Consider the following 25,012-nt stretch of genomic DNA (forward strand, 5'->3'; position numbering starts at 1 on the left):
CGTTTTCTGATTTTCCTGCAATTCCTTTATTTCTCATCCTGTGTGTTTTGCTCTACCCATCGCATTCTGCAGTTTTTTATGCTGTGTTTCTTAGTTTTTCCTTATGTATTCTTTGTGTCTGTGTTTTGCTTTTTAGTTTAGCGGCTACCCTGAAGTTTGTATTCAGAATCTTGTCCATAGCATAGTCCATTTTCTGATGGCCTTTTATTTCCTTAGTTCAAACTGATTCAGCCCCTTTCCTCCTCCTCTCCTAAGTTATTATTCTCATATCTTATTCCAACTTGTGTTGTGAGTTTGTGGTTAAAGTGACAAGATTGTCTTTGTTTTTGTTGTTTTCCTTCCCTTTAGCCTAATGTTACAGTTGAATATTTGCTATCTTATTCTGATTTTATCTGTCTCCTTACTCTGTGTTTTGTGACCCCTTTCTCTCTTTTTTTCTTTTTTCGGTATGAGGGCCTTCTTGAGGATTTCTTGTAGAGGGGGGTCTCATGGCTATAAAGTCCCTTAGCTTTTGTTTGTCTAGAAAAGATTTAATTTCTCCCTCGTATCTGAAGGATATTTTTGCTGGATAGAGTATTCTTGGCTGGAGATTTTCATCTTTTAAAGTTTTGAATATGTCATTCATATTCCTAGCTTGTAAGGTTTCTGCAAAGAAATCTGCTGAAAGTCCGATAGGGCTTCCTTTGTAGGTTATTTTCTTCTGCTTGCTGCCCTGAGTATTCTTTCTTTGTCATTCCTTTTTGCCAGTTTTACTACTGTATGCCTTGCAGTAGGTCTTTTTACATTGACAAATCTAGGAGATCTGAAAGCTTCCTCCACACACATTTCCCTCTCATTCCCTAGATTTGGGAAGTTCTCTGCTATTATTTCTTTGAGCACGCTTTCTGCTCCATTCTCCTTCTCTTCACCTTCTGGGATACCTGTAATTCTTATGTTGCATTTCCTCATTGAGTTGGATATTTCTCGGAGACTTTCTTCATTTCTTTTTAGTCTCAGTTCTCTCTCCTCCTCTGTCTGGAGCAATTCAACATATCTATCTTAGATTATGCTGATTTGCTCTTCTATGGTATCCACACGAGCATTCAGGGAATCCATATTTTGTTTTATCTCTTCTATTGTGTCTCTCATCTCTAGTACTTCTGATTGATTCTTTTTATAGTTTCAATCTCTTTTGTGAGGTAGCTCCTGAACTCGTTAAATTGTCTCTCTATATTCTCTTTTACCTCATTGAGTTTTTTGACGATAGCTATTCTGAATTCACTGTCATTTGGTTTACTTGTTTCTGAGTCCTCAGGACAGAATTATGCATATTTATTGTTTTCTCTCTGGTCTGGAGTTTTGACGAACTACCTCATGCTGGAAGAACGGGGTTTTCCCATTGTGCTATTATTCAGTTGCAGTTACAGCCTATCACCAATAGATGGGAGTCAAGAGCTGCATATTCTGTGCCCTCTGCCTTCAGCCAAGATGGAGCGGTGCGGCGTGGTGGTGAGGGGTGTGCTTTCTCCTGCATGTAGTCCCTGGTTTCCCAATCAGCTCTCACTATCTGGTTCCCTGGGGTCTTGGCTTGATGAGGTCACCTTGTGTGAAAGCTTTCGCCCCGTTAGAGGCCTTTCCTCTAGGCTGCAAGGGCCCTAGGGAGTCCTGGGTGATCCTGCGGATGCATGACACTCCCCCACTTCCTCCCTCACAGAGCCTCCTGTGGCAGCAATCCCAGTCTTTTTGGGAGGGAGCAAAGTTCTCTCTTACCCCATTCCAGCTCCTCTGAGGGGGGTTCCAGCCTCTCCGCCCTCTGTCTTGTGGCTGCCATGACTCTCCACAGATTCCTGTACTCTTGGGGCATTTTCTGTTGGAATATGGTTGCTCTTTTTTTGTATGTTGGAGGGGAGAGAGTCCTGGGCAAGCTCACTCTGCCATGATGCTGATGTCACTTCTAAACAATCAGTTTTTGTTGTTCAATGGACAGTATATATATTTTTTTCCAACTGTTTAATAGTACAGAAAATAAAAACAGGCTCCTCAACCCACAACCCACAAAAGGGAACTTTCTCTAGAAAATGTACAATATATACAATGAATGAGGCTCATCCAGGAAGTGTAATACAAGGCCAGTAAGAAAATCACAACAAATAGAAACTGTCACTTTTCAATAGCCCCCTAATACAGAATGATTAAAACATTATTAAAAAACTAAAGATAAAATATTATTAACTGATTTCAGGGAAATGCACTACCTATGAATCTTATTTACTATTTATGAAGGATGACTAGCAGAATCATCTCAACTCAATATTCGTATCTGCAGTAATTAATAGAAATCCACAGTCCAATGTTGCACTTTAGGAAAGAGGCTTGATAAGTACAATCTATTTATTACTTATATAAAAACTCTGTCATGTTGAAAGTTTTCCACAACCTTATATACAAATTAATTTCCATGAAGCTTTCTCACATGACTTAGATTTACATTTCTTTTTGGTGGGAGTTTCACATAGAAGGATGTAGGCCAATTGAAGAATTTCTCATGTTGTTTACATTCAAGACGTTTTTATCAAGTGAGTCCTTTCATGACTTCAGGAAGAACTGGGATGACAAAAGTCTTTCCCAAATTGTTTATATCTATGTGGTATTTCCTCTAGTGTGCACATCATCAAAAGGTTGCACGAGAAGTAAAGCCTGTCTCACTTTCCTGACATTCATGAGGTTTTCTCTCCACTGTGATTTCTTTCATGGACCCGAAGAGAACTGGAAGCAGTGAAGACTTTATTGCATATTTTACATTCATAGGGTTTCTCTCCATTGTGAGTTCTTTCACGGACTCAAAGAGACTTGGAAAACGTGAATGCTTTACTGCACTGTTTACATTCAAAGGGATTCTCTCTAGTGTGAGTTCTTTCATGTATTTGAAGATAACTGGAAGCAGTGAAGACTTTATTGCATATTTTACATTCATGGGGTTTCACTGCTGTGTGACTTCTTTCATGTTTTGAAAGAGAAGTGGTATAACTGAAGGCTTTGCCACATATTTTACATTCAAAGGGTTTCTCTCCAGTGTGAGTTCTTCCATGGAGTCTAAGAGACATGGAAAAAGTGAATGCTTTACTGCATCTTTTACATTCATAGGGTTTCTCTCCAGTATGATTCTTCCATGTACTCGAACATAACTGGAAGAAGTGAATGCTTTACTGCATTTTTCACACTTGTAGGGTTTTGCTCCCGTGTGAGTTCTTCCATGTGTTGAGAGACAATTGGTAGAAATGAAGGCTTTACCACATATTTTACATTTAAAGGGCTTCTCTCCAGTGTGAGTTCTCTCATGTATTTGAAGATAACTGGAAGAACTGAATGCTTTACTGCATCTTTTACATTCATAGGGTTTCTCTCCAGTATGAATTCTTCCATGTCTTTGAAGAGAACTGGAACAAGTGAAAGCTTTACCGCATTTTTTACATTTGTAGGGTTTCCCTCCAGTGTGAGTTCTTCCATGCCTTGAGAGACAAATGGTAGAAATGAAGGCTTTACCACATATTTTACATTTAAAGGGCTTCTCTCCAGTGTGAGTTCTTTCATGTATTTGAAGATAACTGGAAGAACTGAATGCTTTACTGCATCTTTTACATTCATAGGGTTTCTCTCCAGTATGAATTCTTCCATGTCTTTGAAGAGAACTGGAACAAGTGAAAGCTTTACCGCATTTTTTACATTTGTAGGGTTTCCCTCCAGTGTGAGTTCTTCCATGCCTTGAGAGACAAATGGTAGAAATGAAGGCTTTACCACATATTTTACATTTAAAGGGCTTCTCTCCAGTGTGAGTTCTTTCATGTATTTGAAGATAACTGGACGAAGTGAATGCTTTACTGCACTTCTTACATCCATACGGTTTCTCTCCCGTATGAATTCTTTCATGTACTCGAAGATAACTGGAACAAGTGAATGCTTTACTGCGTTGTTTACATTCATAAGGTTTCTCCCCAGTATGAGTTCTTTCATGTGATTGAACTAAAGTGAGATAAGTGAAGGCTTTCCCACATTCCTTACATTTATATGGCTTCTCTCCATATTTTTGATACTCATATGTTGTATGTTCAGTGTGACATCTAATGTGTGTTTTAAGCAATGAATGATGTGTGAAGACTCTTCCACATGCACTGCATCCCCATGGTTTAGCTCCTGTAGTTTTCTTGTTCAGACTGAGATTTGGAAGAAGGCTGACGTTTTCTCCACACTGACTACCCTCTTTGCTTTCAGAGACTCTCCCTACCATATGCTTTCTACTGAGGCCAGGTGCCTGAAGGTTTCCCACGTCACATCTCTGTAGAGTCTCGTCTGTGAAGGATCCAGTAAAGCCCACTCCTCTGGGGTGAAGTTCACAGCCACGTCCTCAATGGCCACTGAGTCCATTTCTAGGGCTCCTGGGTCCTCCGAGTCCTTCCTACGACCCCCACGACAAGTACAGGTAAAACGCTGAGAGAAGCTGCGGCACAGCCACCAGGAAGCACTCAAGCACTGGACACGCGATGCTGAACCTTTACCCGCCGGGCTGGAATCTGTCCTTTCTCGCTCGTTTGCATTGAAAGCTAACTTTGGGCTGACTCTGCTCTTCCCGCAGCTTCTGCAAGACGATTTGTTGCAGGTGTGCACAGGGAATCCCTGATTCAGTTTCAGGAAGGAGCAAGTACAGACGAGGGTGGCTCAGGCCAGGACACACTGGAAAACAGGCTCTTTGGTCCTCAGGTGAGCCAGCTGGTCCACTGCTGGGTGTTTATCCCAGGAACTTGAAAAGACAAATGCATCAAGATACGTGCACCCCATGTTCACTGCTGCATTATTCACGGTGGCCAGGACTTGGAGGTGACCATTTCTAGGGCTCCTGGGTCCCCCAAGTCCTTCCTAGGACACTGCGGTCGCTACAGGTCACAACTCGACACCTCAATGGACGGTATATTTTTAATGCACTTTTCTGTTTGTGTAGTATATACCAACACTTAAAAAGTGGTGTAAAAGAAAACTGGAACTTCCTTATTTTTAAAAAATTAAACTTTGACCAATCTCAGTGTAGTTTGCAATTTTATGCAGTATGTGCCATGTACAAAAGATGTAGTTTGAATACAAAGTATCTTAGTTTGTTTGGGCTGCTGTAACAAAATTCCGCACCCTGGTGGCTTAAATACTGTGTGTGCGCATAGGCTTTCTTCAGTGTGTGCTCATGGAGAGAGAGAGAGTGCTTTCATGTTTCTTCCTTTTCTTATAGGGCGCTAATCTTATCATTAGGACCCCACCCTCATGACTTCATCTAAACTTAATTACCTCATCTAAACTTAAATACTGTCATACTGGGGGTCAGGGGTTCAACATACGAATTTTAGGGGATGCAAACATTCAGTCTATAATACAAAAACATAGATTGGTGAAAGTGAAAGGATGGAAGATATATGACTAATAAGCATAAGGAAGCTGATGTGGCTCTATTACTATCATTTAAACTAAACTCAAGGAAAGGAGCAATGCTACCAATAAATATTTCATAATTATAAAGATTGCATTCATCCATGAGATGTAGCAATCTCGAACATGTATGCACCGAATAATTTCAAAATATCTAAAACAAAAATAGAACTAAAGGAGGAAATCCAGAAGTACACTTGGTAATTCTTAACATCTTTCCCAGTAATTGATAGAACATGTAGCCAAAAATTAAGTAAGGATGTATGAGATTTTAACAATATTATCCGCTATATTCACCTAATTGACATTTTTAGAATACTATACCTAATAAGAATAGAATACACACTTTTTTCAAGTGGACACAGAACATTCGCTAAGATAGGTCACATAACAGGACAAAAAATGTGTCAACAAATTTCAGGAGAACAAATCTTTTATAGTATGTTCTCTAACCACAAGAGAATTAATTATAAATAAATCCTGATAAGACAGCTAGAAAAACTCCAAATATTTGGAAATTAAAAAACATTCTAAATAACCTATGGGTCAAAGAAGAAACCACAGGAGATACTGAAAAAATATTTTGAAATTCATGCAATTAAAAATACACAATATCAGGGGCCAGCCCCACAGCCAAGTGGTTAGTTTTGCACACTTTGCTTTGGCAGTCCAGTGTTCACTGGTTCAGATCCTGGGCGCGGACTTACGCACCGCTCGTTAAGCCATGCTGTGGCACCATCCCATATCTAAGAGCTAGAATGACTTGCAACTAGGATATACAACTATGTGCTGGCGCTTTACGGAGGAAAAAAAAAGGAGAGGACTGGCAACAGATGTCAGCTCTGGGCCAGTCTTCCTCAAAAAAAAAAAAAAAGGAATCCCACAATATCAAAAGGTAGAATGCAGCAAAAGCAGTGGAAAGTTAATAACCTCAAACACTTACATTAAAGAGGAAAGGTTTAACATCAATGATCCAAGTTTTAATCTTAAGAAGATAATAAAGAAGAAATACTGTAAATAATAATAATATTAATAAACAAGATATTTTTGAAAGAGAATAAAACAATGGAGAAAACTAAATTGGTTCTTTTAAGAGATTAACAAAATTGATAAACAACTAGAATGTCTGATCAAGTAAAAAAGCCTCAATAATAAACATCAGCAAAGAAAGAGGCAATATCACTACTCATCCTGTAGACATTAAAGGGATAATGGTGAAATATTATGAAAACATTTATGCCAATAAATTAGACAACATAGATGAAATTGGCACATCCTTAAATCATGTTATTTATCAAAACTAACTCAAGAAAAAATATAAAATATGAATAGTTCTATACCTATCAAATAAATTAAATTTGTAATTCAAATATCTCACAGAGAAAACTCCAGGCCCAAATGGTTTCACTGATGAACTATTATTATGATGATTATTATTTTTTAAAGATTTTATTTTTCCTTTTTCTCTCCAAAGCACCCCAGGTACATAACTGTGCATTTTTAATTGTGGGTCCTTCTAGTTGTGGCATGTGGGACGCCTCCTCAGCATGGCCTGATGAGCAGTGCCATGTCTGTGCCCAGAATTCAAACTGGCAAAACCCTGGGCCGCCCAAGTGGAGCTCACGAACTTAATCACTCGGCCACGGGGCTGGCCCCTCACTAGTGAATTATTTTAAATACTTAAAGAAACACTCCAAATATTCTATGAAGCAAGAATAAAAGTGGCTGCAATTTTCATATTTTGTAAATTTTTTGTCAGGTTCTCCATTTTACTTCTCTATTTCCTCATCTCTTTAGATGGATCTATAAGTAGATTTTATGATTTTATTCTCTTTTAGTAGATGCATTTTCACTCTGAATTGCTTTAATTACATTCCACAAGTTTTGACATGTTGTGTTTTTAATATTGATTAACTAAAAATATTTTCTGCTTTTCATTTTAATTTCTTCTTTGATATAAGGTTTATTTAGAAGTACATTTTGTTAATTGCCAAATGTATATAGTTTCCTAGTTATCTTTTTAAAAATTCTTGCTTGAATTGTGATTAAAGAGCATATTTTGTTTCATTTTAATCCTTCGAAATTTGTTGAGATTTGTTTTATGCGTCCACATATGCTCCATGTTCGTGCCCTTGATGAGAATGTGTATCCTGCAGTTATGAGTACAGTGTTATTTAAATCAGGTCTATTAATCATGCTTCTCAAATCTTCTGTATTTCCACTATTTTTTTGCCTGCTTGTTCAATTAATTACAGAGAGAGGTATGTTAAAATATCCTATGATAATTATGAATATACTTAAATCTTCTTAAAGTTCTGTCAATTTTGGTTTTGTGTATTTTGAGGCAAATTATTAAATTATAGAAATTTTGAATTATGTCTTCTTAATGACTTGAAACTTTTATTATTACAAATGTTACTATCTCTGGTAATGCTTTTTTCTCATAAAGTAAATTTTATCAGTTATTAGTATGACTACAATAAATTTTTTCTTGTTCGTGCTTGCATGGTTTATCTTTTTGTATCCTTTTATTTGTAAATCTTTATTTCCTTATATTTAAAATGTCTTTCTTGTAGCAACTTAGAGTTTCATTTTGTTTCATTTATTCCAAAAATTCCTTTCTCTTACATTTATTGTGATTTATTATATATTTGGGTTTAAAATTTAATTATACTAAATGCTTTCTATTTGAATACATGCTTGATAGTCTCTTTTCTTTCTTTCTAGTCTTATTTTGGATTTATTACTTTCTTTTATTACATTTCCTTTGCATGTTAAGTTGGGAGTTTTACCCATTGTTACTATTTTTATTTTAGTGGTTGCATTAGAAATGACGATATGTACCCTGAATTATCAAACCCAGTTTTATTGTTACTTTTGTTCTTCCCCAGATAGTGCAAGTAACCCTTCCTGTCATATGCTATTGATGTTGTGAAGTTTATATTTCTCTATCTTAGTAAAAAAAAACAGTTATTTTCATCTGATAGTCAATATTGATTAGAGTCATCCAAATACTTAATATTTTGTTCCTCTTCATTATTTTTTGTATTTCTGAGCTTCCATCTGGGATAATTTTCTTTCTACCTGAAAACAACACAACATTTTACTTTTAATGAGAGCCTTCAAGAAAAAATTCTTTTAGTTTTGATTTTCATCTCCATTCTTGCAGGATATTTTATTCTAGCAGTCATTTACTTTTAGCACTTTGAAGCTGTGACTCTATTTTCTTCTGAATTCCATTGTGTTTGTTGAGAAATTAGCTATATATCTTATTGTTGCTTTTTTGAAAGAAATTTGCCTTTTCTCCCCGATCTAGCTGATTTTAATATTTTCTCTTTGTCTTTGGTTGTCAGCATTTTACATGAAATGCTTACATACACTTTCCTTTTTATTTATCTTACTTGGGCTTCATATTATTTTTAAATATGTTGCTCAATATCTTTCCTCAGTGTTGGCAAACTGTCAGCCATTATCTTTACAAATATTACTTCTATCCCATTTTTTCCTCAAACACAAATTGCATACACTTTAGGCCTTTCATTGTGACTTCTAAGTTGCCTATTCTCGTGTATATTTTCTATAATATTTTCTCCATTGTCTATTGTGAATCTTTTCTTCTTCTCTATCTATCAGTTCACCTATTTCCTTTTCATTCAGCTGTATTTATTCTGGTGTTAAACTGCTTCATATCTTTCTAATTTCACTTATTGTAGCTTTTACTTCTGGAATTTTCATTATTTTTAGATTGTCCAGTTTTTCGATGAAAATATCAATTTTATTTGTGATCTTCTTGAAAATAGTAACTATTTATTTTAAAATATAGACTCTCCAACATCTGGAACCACAATGGATCTCATTCCATTGCCTTTTTTTCTCTGATTGGGTTTCATTCAGGTTGTCTTGCATCCTTGAGTTTTTGGTTATTTTTTATTATGTGCTAGGCTCCAATCACTGTACTGCATCCTGAAAAAGTTGTCAACTGTACAGCTAATCCTTTCTACTCTCCCACAATTCCAGGGACCTTGGGGAAAAATGGCCTCTGACACTTGTTTAACCTCATTGTGTTATATTGCCTATCTTGTTAGCTCTGATATCTTCAAGCAGATTTTTAAAAGAGTGTTCACACTTATTTTAAGCTTGTTGGGATGTTGGTCAAAGTTGCTTACTCTGCACTAACTTTGGTATTTTGATGTTGATTATCAAATATTTCTTTAGTTTCCCTTCTTTTTGTCCTTCTCTTTTATTGATTAATATTTATATACGAATTTATTTCCATTAATGCATTAGTCAATTTGGAATTGATAACTTATGTGCGAGCTTTATTCTGAAAATAACGTGGCACTATGTTCTACTAGTAAGCACCATGTCAGACCTCACACTACAGTGTATTGCTGTCTGCTGTCTGCTTTCTGTCTTTTCTGGGCTGACTGTGTTTTGCTTCATGCTCATGAGGGCATTAAATATTATAGTTATGACTGTACTTAGATTTTATTTTAGCCTATCCTCCTTATTTGACAGAAGTGGAGGTTGCTATTGCATATCTTGAGGAACACTACATTTCACCTTTTCAAGCTATCCTTCTCTCATCGTCAGAGATGATCTCTTCCAGGAAGCCTAATTTCAACCAGGCAATTGACAGGAAAGAGGGGGTAGATATGGAAACGTCTCACTCAGTATGAGTTGATTGTCCTGTCTTCATATGGTATAATCCACCAGTAAACTTGTCTTTAAAACATGTTGATATGTATGACCCCACAAGAAGCTGTAATTCTCAAGTTTCCTAAGAAGAAACATTAGAGAAGTAAAGAAGAATGTAATATGTAATTTAATGCTATGGAGAGCAAACATTTTTATTTTTATGCATTAACTGCACTAAATGTTGTCACTATTGCCAACTCCTCTGGCATTTGGGACATATTAATTGAATCTAATTATAGAGTGACTGAAGCTCATGACATTGTGTGAGAAAGCCTTGTTTGAAAACATTCTTAAGTTCTGGTAAAATGCATACTTTCAAAAATCAATGGATGTCAATTCCCATAAAGAGATGTGGAGGCACCACAATTTACTCACACATGTGCTTGATTTTTCTATGGCGTATCTTGTTTCCACAAACAGAAAATCTCATTGATTTGGAAGTCATCCATCAGAATGCCCTGCCCTGTTCTTGAGGACCTAATAGAAAGAGCAGAGCTTCTCAGATGTGGTAAGTACTCCAAAAATCTCTGCTACATCTTGAGGAATATTATTCTGGAATTTTGAACTGTCTGTAAAGTTGCTGTAGTCCCAGTAAATGTTTAAATACTTAACTATAACTTATTCCATCTGTTTCACTGAGGATTATCTTAACATTTGATAATTATTGAGGAAAGCATTTTGAATTTTTTTCACGTGTATGGCAAAATAATTTTTGAGATATTATCTTTTTTGTTCTCACTATTAGAATTCCACTATACTCCAAGCAAATGACAACTTTTTAGGTTTCTGTAACTCAGAAAATGGTGGAGGGATTACCTTGCCAAGCAGGAATCAGGGTGAGGGCCATGGGAAGAAGAATTTCGAATGGATGGCTTGGGCCAATTGATTTTCGTCAATGGCTCTGGCCTTTTCTCAAAGCTGGTCTTAGGGACATAGTATTTTTGCTTTTCAGCATGCTTCCCCTTGGGCTCATCCTTCTGTGGCCTTTTAAAGAAACAGAGAACACAAATTAAATTAGGTGCTATAGGAATATGGCTGAGGAGCCACATTGAGTTGTTTTAGATTAAAAGTTGTCAAACAAAGTGTTAAAGAAATACAATGTAATGACTCCCCCAGCCTTTTTTGGAGGTGGCAGTAGATACTATAGATAACTGGTCAAAACTAGGATTCAGAGTCCTGCTCAACCCTCCTCCCCAACTCCCCATCAATGACCACCAAGATGTCAGACAAACAAAAAACTGAAAACAAACAAAAACCCAGAAAAAAAATAACTGTAGTCAGTGACAGATGTCTGTTAAAAATCCAGAAAGAGAAGTCAGATCTGTATATAATCTGAGCTTCTGACTTGCCTGGTTTCTGTTTCCGAATTTTACTTAGCCTACCTTAGCCTAGCATACCTACTGATTACCTTATTTGGTTCCTCTGCCATCTGACCATTCGAATACCTCTATGGTTACTCCCAGGAACTCAACTCACTGCGGTGCCTGATCACAGAAGTTGAGGCTTAACATAGGAGTAAATTTAGGAATCCGCTCAGTAGAGTTAACTTCACTTTAAGGTGTAAATGACTGATTTTATATTTATTTCTAAGCATTGCCCCTAAAAATTGGGAGGAAGAGAGATTCGCATCAAAGGATAACGGGGTGGAGATGGCAGACAGCATTCTCTCACTGATTGGAGAGAGTGTCAAAGATGCTCCTTCCAGCTCTGCCTATTGTGGCTTGGAACTGTCTAAATTATTTCTTCATTTTTATTGAGTGTCCAGGTTTTAATGACTGCACCCATGTCCTAAATTAAGTTTTATCTTGTACTGTCCCAGTTTCCGCCCTTTATCTTAGGTTGAAACCAATTTCATCTTTTCAACCTTGGTAGATCTTCCCACTTAGACTCATTCTTTATAATTATAGGATAGGTAGATAGATGGTAGATAGATAGATGGCTTTTGCCTCTATACAGAAGTTAGATACTGAAGACAAACCTATGCTAGGGCTCAGCTGCTCATGGAGTATGCGTTTACTGGCAGAATTTTGGTGAGGTCCCTCTGCGAGTGTCTTGTCTTCTGGTTTGCTGGTGCAAAGTGGTTGGAGATTATCAACTTTCCAAAGACTGACACTTTAACCCAACTCACAAGAGAGTGATGTGTGAATCACAGCGATAAACGATTAGTGATTGACGATGGAGAACATTTATATCCAGCGGCCTCAGTCCAGGCTTCTCTTTTGAGGTATCAGGGTACAATATTTAGGGGTACTCAAAATTCTGCTTGTTGATGTCTAACAAAGAGAAATAGTTAGTGTTGAGGGCTGTTTTTTCCAGGCTATGGAGAATCCAGGGAGCTCTCTCTGCTTTTAAGATTTCCCAGCTCCAGAGAGCAGCGGGTTTCTGCCTCAGGTTCACTATTATTTTTCCTGAACCATACTCAATAAACCCTGGAAAATTTCTCTGTTATGCATTTGCCTTTCTTTAGCCCCTTGATATCCATATGGTGTTCCTTCAGAATAATCATTCTACTAATGAAGCAAAAGTTTCTTGATACTCAGTTGTGATGGTTAAAATGTCAGCTTGAGTGGCCGTGGGTCCCCAGATTAAACATTGTTTCTGAGTGTGTGTGTGTGAAGATGAGTTTGAAATTTGAATCTGTAGACTCAGTAAAGTAGGTTGCTCTTCCCAATGTGGGTGGTCATCATCCAACACATTGAGGACCTGAATAGAACAAAAGGCAGAGGAAGGGGGAATTTGACCCTTTTTTCTGCCTCAGTGATTGAGCTGGGTCATCTCATCTCCTCTTCTTCACAGTTCATATCAAATATCGCCAAAGAATAAAAATATCTGAGTTCCTTTCTCAAAAGAAGAGAGGAAGAAGCTCTTTCCTTTGAAATACAAATTGTGTTTCTGTCACTGGCAGGCTTTCTTGAATGAAGTCTTGAAGTAAAAATGGGAAATATTTACTTATTGGTGGGGACCAGAGTATTCCGTTTCCAAAGCCGGTAATGGAAGAATAACTGGACTGGGCTTTGTCTTTGGAGGACTGTGTAAAGCAGTGCAGAAGGTTTGGTTTGGTCCCAGCAGTGGCACTAATCTGTGTAGGAGGTGCCAGAGGAAGGCTGTCCCCAGATATCCCTGGATAATGTTAAGAGCCTCTGCCTGGGTGCCAGTGTGGAAGAATTGACAGTTGAAAAGAACACAGAGCAATATGGTTAAAAAAGGGAAGTCTTGAGGTTCCTCAAAAGATTAAAAATAGAGCTATCATATAATGCAGCAACCTCACTTTTGAGTATATATCCAAAAGAATTGAAAGTGGGATCTCAAAAGGATGTTTGCACATGCATATTCCTTGCAGCATTATTCACAATAACTCAGAGGTGGAATCAAGCTAAATGTTCATCGATGGGTGAATAGATAGACAACAGGTGGTATATACATACAACAGAGTATTATTCAGCCTCAAAAAAGAAAGAGATCCTGTCCTATGCTACAACATGGATGAGCTTTGAGGACATTATGCTTTGTGAAATAAGCTAGTCCCTAAAAGACAAATACTGCATGATCCCACTTACATGAGGTACCTGGAGCAGTCAAATTCATAGAGACAGAAAATAGAATCGGGATTTCCAGGGGCTGGGGAGGGCGAAAAGGGCTGTTGTTCTTCAACGGATATTCAGTTCAGTGGGTTTCAGTTTTGCAAGATAAAAAACTTCTAGAAATCTGTTGCACAACAATGTGCATATAGGTAACACTGCTATGCTGCACACTTAAAAATGGATAAGATGGTAAATTTTATGTTATGTTTTTTAGCACGATTTAAAAAAAAGAAAAGTCTCTGATCATAGGACATTTCCCAGCTCCAGAACAAAGACAGGACACTTGCTGCCCTCCTTCAGAGCTCTGTGCTGTTCCCACTACTCATGACACCTGTTCCTGACCTTCCTCTCATTTTGGATCAATTTTTTTGTCCATGAGCTTCAGTTCACTCAGTGTGCTTCCCCAAGGGCCCAATTCTCTTTCTAAGGGTTGGATGACAAAGTGGGTGGAAGTTAAAAGAGAGATGAAAGTTTTGTTTGTTGTGGGCAAGATGGAAAGCAGGTGCTTCCAGTGTCCCTCCTGATCTTGGTCCCATTTTCTTGCTCTATCTTGCTTTATGTCAATAGGTCAATGTCAGTGATGATTTCTGAGTAGAAACGCAGGCTACAAACTCCTGGGTGATACTGTACAGTTACTCATAGTTACGCAAGAACTACCAAACTGGGGAGAACATACTAGAGAGCATATGAAGACTTGGGGTAAGCCAGATAACCTTTAAATTTCCTTCAGCCTCAGATTCTGTTGTTCCCTCAAGTCTATTTACCTTTATTGTTATAAACACAGGCTTTTATGACATGTTTACTCAAAAAGTCTCTGTTGACATTTTATATTTCTCTAAATGTCATACTTTTTTTTTTTTTAAAGATTGGCACCTGAGCTAACATCTGTTGCCAATCTTCTCTTTTTTCTTCTTCTTCTCCCCAAAGCCCCCCAGCATATAGTTGTATATTCTAGCTGTAGGGTCTTCTGGTTGTGCTGCATGGGACGCCGCCTCAGCATGGCGTGATGAGCCATGCCACCATGTCCACGCCCAGGATCCGAACTGGCGAAACCCTGGGCCGCCGAAGCAGAGTGAGTGAACTTAACCACTTGGCCACGGGGCCAGCCTCTAAATGTCATAACTTTATCAATTGTATATGAAGTTCATATTAATTTATGTATTGGACAGTTTACCCAAAGTAAGAGGATTTTGTATATTTTGGGGATTTTGAAACTTTTGATTTATATAGGTATTAAACAAAATTTTCTATGATAACTCCCCATTTCTGCACTATCTTCTGACTCTGAAAGTGAAAGAGGCCATAGACTATATTTTACAGTTAACAGATCTTTAGAAATTGTGAATGGAGTCTTGGCTTTGGTATCACTATGCCGTATAGGGACAAACAGCTCTTCCCAACAACTTTAACACATAATTTATTAGCCAAGATTGTACTAAGCTAACCTTCCTCTGATGTTATGCACTAAAGCAAGAGGGACATAAACCCTGAGACCAGACCACAACAGCCTCTGCAATTAACCCTGATAATGAAAATCTCTTCATGAGCGCTGTCAGTTCTTCATCTCTTTCCATAGTAAAAATGTTTTTTATCTGGTTCCTATTGGTATCCTAGGTAGCTGAAATTTAAATTTTGATGAATTTTCTAGAAATCCCAGCCACCAAATAGTGGGATGAGGCTGTACCCTCTTTAGAGAATGAGGGCTTGGAGTGTTTTCAAATTAATCTCTTACGTTTTAATATCCTCATTCTATGCAAATGGAAAAATGGATATTTTTAACATTTATCAAGTACCCTTATACGGATCACATTTTGGATGTCACTAAGACTTTAGAGTATTTAGCATTCTTAAGTTTGCATTTTTATGTGTCAGGAAATCAACATACAATACTCAATACTAAGTACATCTCTCTGCATCATGCTTAGTTTTCTGTAAATTTTATACCGAATTCTTAAGGATGTTTTTACTTATTTTATCTACCTGATAACTAATCTTAAGTTAAAGTTACTTGAAAAAGCTCTCATGACTGCTTTCTCAAATCACTGAGACCTGCTGTTGTCCAGGTATGTGCACAGGGTTTGCCCTTGGATCCAGGCTCTAGACTGTAGTACAGACCAGGAGGATTTGGGCAGACAGTAATAAAAGAAAAGATAATGGACTAACATATGCTTTCATTATGTAAGATGGCTCAGTTTTTTTTTTTATTTCTTTTAAAGATTTTATTTTTTCCTTTTTCTCCCCAAAGCCCCCGGGTACATAGTTGTATATTCTTCGTTGTGGGTCCTTCTAGTTGTGGCACGTGGGACGCCACCTCAGTGTCGCTTGAAGAGCAGTGCCATGTCTGCGCCCAGGATTCGAACCAACGAAACACTGGGCCACCTGCAGCGGAGCGCGCGAACCCAACTACTCGGCCACGGGGCCAGCCCCTAAGATGGCTCAGTTTTAGTTTTGTCTTAATGTTTCTTCCCTTGAATTGTATTTGAGCCTACATGGTTCATTTGTGGATCATTAGAAAAATAAAAAAGATTGCTCTTTTAAAAAATAAAATTTAAAAAAAAGAACATATGAAGTGTCTGCAGAAAATTCCAGAAGCTTATTTAATTTTAATTTTTAAGATCCCCTCCATCACAGAGTGGCAATACAGCATTCTGGAGTCAGATTATTGGGTTTGAATGTCATCTCCACCTTTACTATCCATGTGATTTGCGGCAAGTTACTGAACCATTTTGTGTCTTCGTTTCCATCTTGGGAAATTTCATGTGGTACCTGTCCTCCAAGTGCTACCCTCACAGCACTCTTCCCAGAAGTCACTAGACGATGATAAAGAGGTGCCTGTGCAATGAGAGGCACCTGCTCAACTGCCTCCTGGAGGGCATCCTGAGCAGGCACTAGGTAAATAAGCAGAGAAGCCCCTTTGGAGCTGGTTTGAATTCAGTCTTTCTTCCGTGACTTTGATCTCTAAACAGTGAAAAATAATTTCTTTTTTAAGATTTTAATTTTTCCTTTTTCTCCCGAAAGCCCCCTGGTACGTAGTTGTATATTTTTAGTTGTGAGTCCTTCTAGTTGTGGCATGTGGGATGCCGCCTCAGCATGGCTTGATTGAGTGGTGCCCTGTCCACTCAGACATTCAATCTGAAAATGGCATTGGTCTACACTGGCCTCAGTTCTGTGTGCTTTTCAATGTCTCAACACATTCAGTTCTTTCACCAACTGTGTGAAGTTGCGTCTATCGTATCCTCATGGCACAGTGACGCTCCTGAAGCAGAAGGGGATGAAGTGACTTGCTCCAGGTTACATAGCCAGAGAGCAGTGAAGTTAGAATTTAGCTTACAAAGAAAAATAGGAGAAAAGGCAATCATAAAAGTAAGTAGTCAGGAAAGTTGAAAAATAATAAAGCCGGTGTTTCCATTTTAAATAGAAATGTAGGTAAAAATTGCACGTGGATATCATCAAGGACTCATTATATTAACTTAAATAAATTGTTACTCAGATTGGGTACTTGCAAGATGAAGGTTCAGTTTTCAAGCATATATGTGTTTTTTACAAACTGTATGCATGAGCATGTTAAAATTGGTGTGGGGGGCTTTTGGTGTAAATTTGTTTGACCTGGATGTTTGTTGGCCTGTTACTTTTACTGAAATCATACTTAGGATATAACAATATAAAGATTTGTTTTTCCTTTTGCCAAACTGCTAGACTTTGCCTGCAGCACTGCAAAGGGAACAAATGCATTTGTCTCTACAATAAATGGGCTCTTGGCTATCGGACATTTGTTCGGAAGGACATTCAAGATGTAAGGCACATCGAGTGCAAGTCCTTACGCATCTGTCTGAGGCAGCTCTGTAAGGGCAAAGCCCTCATTAAAGACACTGATGCTGAAAAGAGCCTGGTGGATAAACGTGCTTTGGGAGCTTCATGCTGAGCCATGGGAGGGAAACTGCTCTTCCAGGAATAGAAAGTGATCCTTGTTGCTCTGACACAAGTAATTGTGAAATCATTTTCGTGAGTCTTTGAGAGAAAGTATTGGATTCCCTCCCCGATAAGCCAGACTGATACTTTGAGCTAACTTCCAGAGGGCCAGGAGCATCAAGGCAACGGTCTCTACTAGAGTGCAGTACAGTATCTTTCTGAAACTAGGCTCTGAGTAAACATGTTTGTTGAATGAATGTTTGTTTAGCATTGACCTTTTGTAGAATATAAATGTCGGTGTCTTACAAACGTTTTTTGTACAAATGTCTCCCAGAAGCTGTCAGGTGCAGCCTACTTCTATGCCTTCTGTAGAAGTCCATTTTATCCCCTTCCCTAGACTAGGAGTAGATCCACAAGGCAAGCTTGGTCCATGCTTATGATGGTGAATCATCAGGCAAAGTTTCCAGGGACATCAAACTCGCATTATTCTTTTTTCCCTAAGACTTACAAGCCCTTTTCAAAGCTGTGCCAATCTCTGATGGTTCCCATGGAGAGTTGCTGGCTTTTCTTCTCTGCTTCCTCCTCCTGGTTGAACTTTCCATATAGCTTCTCTCATTGCTGCCATCCTCCTTTAGGAGTGAGCTCCATTTTCTAGGAATCTACAGAGGCAGCTGGGTTAGTGGAGGTGGGGTGCAAGAGATTAATGGTAAATGGTAATCCACACCCCAGAAAGGGAAGGTATGGCTGACTCAAAGGTGACGTTTATATGAATTAAGTGAGCATGATGAATATGAATGTTTCAAGCAATTTATTATGGATAAGGCTGTTCTCAAAAGTCTAGACAGAGTAAGATGGGTCACCACTCTCCCTTCTCCATGTCTTGGTCCTAGAGTCTTTTTCAGCCCAATGCTTTAGCATCATGCACTTTACACTGAAGTTGGTACATGAGTTGACAACTATTTATTGGCTTCGTGAAAAACACTATTTCTTGACCTGATGGCATTAGAATTACCGCTTAGAATTACACTTATAATTACCACTATGTAAAGGTTTCTTTTCCCACTCTGTCCTTATAATAGAAAGTGCAGTTGATTCTTATTTGTTTGGGGGAATGAATATTCATTTTCTTTTATTCTTCTAGTTGAGCTATTTTGACTCTTGTCTGCTTATTAACACTTCATCTACAAACATGGGTAGTAGAAGGAGAAGGAAATCAAACTCAATTTATTTAAGTGTGGCAGATGTTGTGATAAAGAGAAAAGGGAAGGTTTTTGGAAACAGGATGGAGTTATTGGGTCATTAATTTCAATTATGTTGTTACCTATTACCACAGATAATTAAAAGTTGGCTGTGCATAGGAACTTAACAGGAGACCTCAACATCTTTAGCGAGTGGCTACTCACAAGGCTTACATTGCTTGTATGCAAAATATTCACTTTCAATAATAACAGTAGTACATCTAAAGTTCTAGTTGTGATCAACAATTAAAGTTTACTTTCACTTAGAAGGTTAATTCTTTCAAAATCTGGAGGGAATATCTTGAAGTAGAAAATTTATGACATAAGCCACTATCTCATTGGATATGCAGGGTAATCATCTCATTAAAACTGTAGTGTGAAAGAGATTCACTTAATGTTTTACCAAGGTCAAAGGCAAGGGGATTGAAAAAATGTGGGAAGAACGAAGTTAAGCAGAAATGCTCAACCTGGTGTGCTATTACTTTTATTCATTTATTTAAAGATTGGCACCTGAGCTGACAACTGTTGCCAATATTTTTTTTTTCTTGTTCTTCCCAAAGCCCCCCAGTACGTAGTTGTATATTCTAGTTGTGAGTGCCTCTGTCTGTGCTATGTGGGACGCCGCGTCAGCATGACCTGATGAGCGGTGCCATGTCCCTGCCCAGGATCTGAACTGGCAAAACCCAGGGCCACCGAGGCGGAGCCTGCAAACTTAACCACTCGGCCATGGGGTTGGTCCCTACTTTTATTTATTTTGCACCAATAAAATATCAGGGAAAAGAGACAAATTACTTATCACCACCTAGGGACAGAAGAAAAAAAAATCAGGCTATCTGATCTGGAGCCCACACGACTATAGCTGCAGTGACTTAAGCAGTAATAAGCCAAGAGTTACTGGCTGATCTAGTGTTGGTTAGACTTTTTTTTGTTTTGATTTAGAGGGGAACATTTGTTGAACATGTTCTGTGCCAGGCACTACACTATAGTGATTTCTCACCTGCTGAATTATTTGATTCTTCTAATAACCTTGTGATTACTGACAAGTGAGAATGTTTACTTTTGTTAACATTCACTAGTAGATCAGTCAGTGTTGATCAAGTGTTGGGATATTGGTTATAATATGCAGGTACAGATCTGAGGAAACAAGGAACAAAGACAGAATGAACTAAAATGATTTCAGGTGCTTTCTTTGACACCATACTTAAGTCTAAAAACATATGTGAATCATTTTTTGTAATGCAATACAGCCAGACAGCTAGTTGGCGATGGTCATTAGTTTAATCTTCTTGTAGGATCGTTAGCATCACTCTATTTCATTGGTAGACTCTACGCCTAGCAATCTGTCTTGTAAATACCTAGTCTCTAGGGAACTAGGGAAACCAGGTGTGGTGATTTTAAAATCTGCCCACAAATTTGTTGTCACTTTTCTCTTCAAAAGGTAGAGCATAATTCTGCCCCTCTTGAGTGTGGGCCAGACAGTGAGTGAGGTGAAAATGACTGTGTGTGACTTTAAAGATGAGGTCATAAAAGACGTTACATCTTCCTCATTGCTCTTTCTTGTATTACTCACACTAGAGGAAGCCAATGGCCAGATAGTGAGGACATTTAAGCAGCCCTGTGGAGAGATCCACATGGTGAAGAACTAAGGCCTTCTGCCAAGAGCCAATGACAAGCCAAGGTTTCTTGCCAACGGCCATGTGAGGGTGCCATCTTGAAAGCAGATCCTCTAGCCCCGGTCAAGCCTTCAGATGGCTGCAGCCCCGGCCCATATCTTGACTACAACTTCGTGACAGACCTTGAGCCAGAACCACCAGCTAAGCCACTTCTGAATTCCTTACCCACAGAAACTGTGAGATAAAAAATGTTTATTGTTTTAGGCGACTAAGTGTTGGACAATTTATTACACAACAATAACTAATTGACATGCCAAAAGAGAGGATATATGTGTCAGCACAAATTAATCTGTGTTTTCGGAAGGAAACAAGTTATTTTTACCCAAGAAAAGAGAGCCTGAAGTCAAGATTGCCTGTTTTTGCTTTATTGCATAATACAATCTGAGGGAAGCAAGAGTGAGGGAAAAAGGAAAGTGAGGCAAGAAAGACAGGAAAAAGTTCACAGTGGTGCCCAACACAGCTGGCTACTGCTACCATTTCTTGAGATGACACGGTTGGTTGCTCAATCACTGGGGACGTCTCCAGAAAGGTGGAGAGGTGGCATGGAACCACTATGTCTCAGAGCAGTCAAGTGGGGAGGAAGGGAGAGGAATTTATCTGCTGGCTTTTGCTTGTATGTCATAGGTCAAAGTACTTCCCATGAGGCATTAACTCTTCACACTCCTTAGTAGTATTATTTTGTCACTCTGGACAGCCATTGGAAAAGCCAGACCCTCCATGGTCTCACCATGTTTGATCTCAGTACTGGGACTGTTGTTGCTTCTATAGTGATGAAAAGAATAGAAGCTATGACAAAGCCTGACTCTTACCCTCTGGGGAGGCTGAGAAAATTAATGGTGTTCGGAGAAGAGGAGAAACGACTGCAGAATTGTGTGTTTTTACTGGAGCCATTATGGCCAGGAGATGAAGCAAGTGGCTGAGACCCTGGAGGCAGATGGGGCTGAGTGGATCTGGGATGATGAATAAACTGGTCTGGTAAACAATTCCAGGCACATGATATTTGTTTATGAAGACTAGTGCATTGTCAGGGAACATAAGATGATCCTCGCAGAAGCAGCATCTTGTAGTGATGAGGAGTTCAGGCTCTGGAGTTTGAATCCCAGTTCTTACATTTCCCAGTTATTTTACATTGGGCATTTTTATAAGCATTATGGGCTTCAATTGTCTCAACTTTACAATAGAGATTATAGTAGTACATATCATTTACAGAATTTTAATGATTTAATAGACAATATTTGCAACAGTGTCTGACATAGAGTAAGTGCTAGATAAGCATTAGCTATTGCTGATATTACTGCCCACTAGGAGCTAATATATATGAAGAACAGACAGAAAACAGCATAAAACATGAAACTGATAAGTGAGTGGACAAAAACACTTATGGTAAATATGGATCAAAGCCAGATTAAGAATTTTTCATGTAATAGGCAAGGAAGATATGTAACTGGAATGGCAAATTAACCACTGAGTGTTTCTCTTAACTTGTTTTTGGGAATGCAAGAGTGGTGGATTCTTCTTTTTATTTTTAGCTCCATGATGGCTGATTAGTTGAGAGTATAGAAATAATAACACGTGGTTAACTACCACCTATGTACCAGGGATTGCCTAAATTCTTTTGCGTGTTATCTGAATTGTACAGACCTGCCAAGGGAGAAAGTTCACTTTTTCCTGCTCTCTTACTAATTTGGTTGGATTTTGGAAATAGTTTAGTTCAAAGCACCAAAATAAAAAGCGAGGTAAAGAAATAAATAGGCATCAGGTTGGCCTTAAACTACATAGCTTACTCTCTGAAGGAAGCAGAGGCAATGATGAGGAAACAAGGTCAATCAAAAACGAAATCAAGTTTGCCTCCAATCCCATCCGGAAAGCTGAAGGCTGGCGTCAGGAGTGAGGAAGAAATCACGTATCTCAATTCAACAAACATTTCATGCCGATGGTCATTATATACCTTGCATTTTGCTAGATTCAGGTTCTAAAAATAGGAAACACAAAGGTTCTCAAGCTCAGTGTGGTCTGGTGGGGGGTTGAAGATTAATGTTTAAAATGGTTATAATTCAGTGATAAGTTATACAATAAATGCATGTAGACGTGTGTAGGGATTCCAATCAGGTAACCATGATTACAGATTTCATTCTATAATCAATGAAAATGCTGCTCAGTATGTAGGAAATCCTGTTTTCAGGTATTTGACACTAGGCAGCACAGTCCTCTGACGTCTGAAGAGGGGAAACTAACAATGTGAGTCCTAGAGTTGCCTCAGATTCCTGCCTGACAGCACTTTCTGGACTGTGGTGCAAGGAGAGAGAACACAAGCAGAGCATAATGGTTGCACTGCAATGAGAAAACAGAGGAGGAGGAAGCTGGAATTTGCAGGGCAGAGTGCTGGAGAGAAGAGAGCCGCTCGGAGAAAGAGCTCCAGAAATCTTTATGGTCTGCCGTGGATCTTTGGCTGACCTCTAATCCTCATATGCACAGGATGAAACTCCCCAAGGATAACTACTCTGGGGCTGTAACTGATAATTCCTGGAGCTGACACAGCACTGCGAGACATCTCATTTCTAACAATTTGGTTGGAGAGACTTGTTGAGTACCTGGGACATTCAGGTAAGACTCCAGAGGTTATGCATTTGTAGAGACTCCAAAAGTTCATGCCTCAGTAGTAACGCTAAAATAGCCCCAGAGTGAAGGCTGCCCTAGACCTGCTGTCATGAACCCTAAAAACGAGTATTTAAAGGGCAAGCTGATATCTAACTTAAATATCTACTAAAAGAAATACAACACTCTTTAAGGAAGATAACAAAATACAATAACACCATATTCATAAAATCCAACATCCAATGAAAAATTAGACATGAAAAGAAGTGGAAAAAATGTGACTCATAATAAGGAGAGAAATAAGTCAATAGAAATAGGTCCAGAAATGACAGAGATAATGGAATTAACAGACAAGGACTTTAAAACTGCTAATCTAAATATGCTTGAACATTTTTAAAAAACCATTAATATAATGAGAATAGAAATTAAAGATATAAGAAGAGCCAAATGTAATTATAAAGTTGAAAAATATAATATGTGAAATAAGAAATTAGCTAGTGGGCTTACCAGGTGATTAGACACTGCAGAAGTAAAGGTCAATGAACTTGAAAACAGCAATATGAACTATTCAGACTAAAGTACAGAAGACATTGATTTCAGTAATTATCACAAATCTATGAGATACATATCAATATTATACCCATTTTGTAGGTGAGGAAGCCAAGGCACGGAGAGGTGAAGAACTTGCTAAAAGGTGACACAGTAGTAAATGTGGGGGAAAAGTGTAATGGGACATTGGGTGAGAGAGAGAGAATGCTGAGGGGACTTATGAGAAATTACAGGGAGAATTAAGCCATATGTACCCTGGGTGCTGAAGGACTCTTAGGACTATTTTGCTCACCAGGGAAGGAAGCAATGACATTCAGGCTGAAGGAATAAGTGCAGGCAGAGAGGCATGAACAGGCAAGAGGGCTTTTTTCTCATATTTTAATTTCTCCAGAGATGGTTACTTAGTTGGAAAATCGTGTAGATTGAGTAGAGAATTGGGCAGGTTTTTCGCAACTCAGAAAATATCCCCTCTCTTCTTCCTCATTCTCTGTGTGAATCTTAAAATATTCTCTCTGGGTTCCATACTCCTTCAATGAGAACACACAGTGCAGAGCGAGCAGGAACACAGGAGAGCCTGCCTTCTGCCTCGCTTTCTGCTGCTGTTGCTGGAGGGTTCATCGTGTTGTACTTTTGGCTCCGTAACCCAAACCTCAACTTGTACAAACATTTTCACTTGATGAATCAAATGTTGAAGTATTTCCATGCTTAGTGTGGCTCCCCCGAACCCAGAGACGAAGAAATAAATTTAAATGGGATTTTTTTCTCAATTCAGAATTTTTATTTTCCTCAGTTCAAAATTTAGAAAATTTGTAGATCGGAGATAATATCATAGTTTTGATCTCATTGTTCCAAATTACTCAGAATACGTAAAATCTGTTACCACTTGCTATGGACTGGATTATGTCACCATCCAAATTCATCTATTGAAGGCCTAAACCCCCAATGTGGCTGTATTTGGAGACAGGGCCTTTAGGAGGTCATTAAGGTTAAATGAAGTCGTAAGGTGGGACCTTGTTCTGATAGGATTAGTGTCCCTATAAGAAGAGACACCAGAGAGCTGTCTCATTCTCTGTAACCCTGGAAAATAGAGATTCCCCCTCTACCCTCATTATCCCCATTTTCTATAAAGAAAATCGAGGATCAGGGTGGTTCAGTAACTAGTAGACAAATAAGTGGCAGAGAAGGCCTGTTGAGGTCTAAGTCCTGAGCCCTGAGCCAGCATGCTCCGCTGAATCATGACCATGAATCCAAATTTTGAAAGCAACTTTTCATTGTCTGCCATTCATTTGCAGCTGCCGCCCCAGGGTGTCTCTTCTATCAGGCT

The 25,012-nt window shown here is 38.5% G+C and overlaps 1 pseudogene; it reads right to left on the reverse strand.

The window, feature by feature from the left end:
- Positions 1–3,117: 3,117 nt before the first annotated feature.
- Positions 3,118–24,306, reverse strand: LOC123289975 (uncharacterized; annotated as a pseudogene).
- Between the last annotated feature and the right edge of the window lie 706 nt (positions 24,307–25,012).

This window comes from Equus asinus, chromosome 11 (assembly GCF_041296235.1).
Source record: "Equus asinus isolate D_3611 breed Donkey chromosome 11, EquAss-T2T_v2, whole genome shotgun sequence".
Taxonomy (NCBI): Eukaryota; Metazoa; Chordata; class Mammalia; order Perissodactyla; family Equidae; genus Equus; species Equus asinus.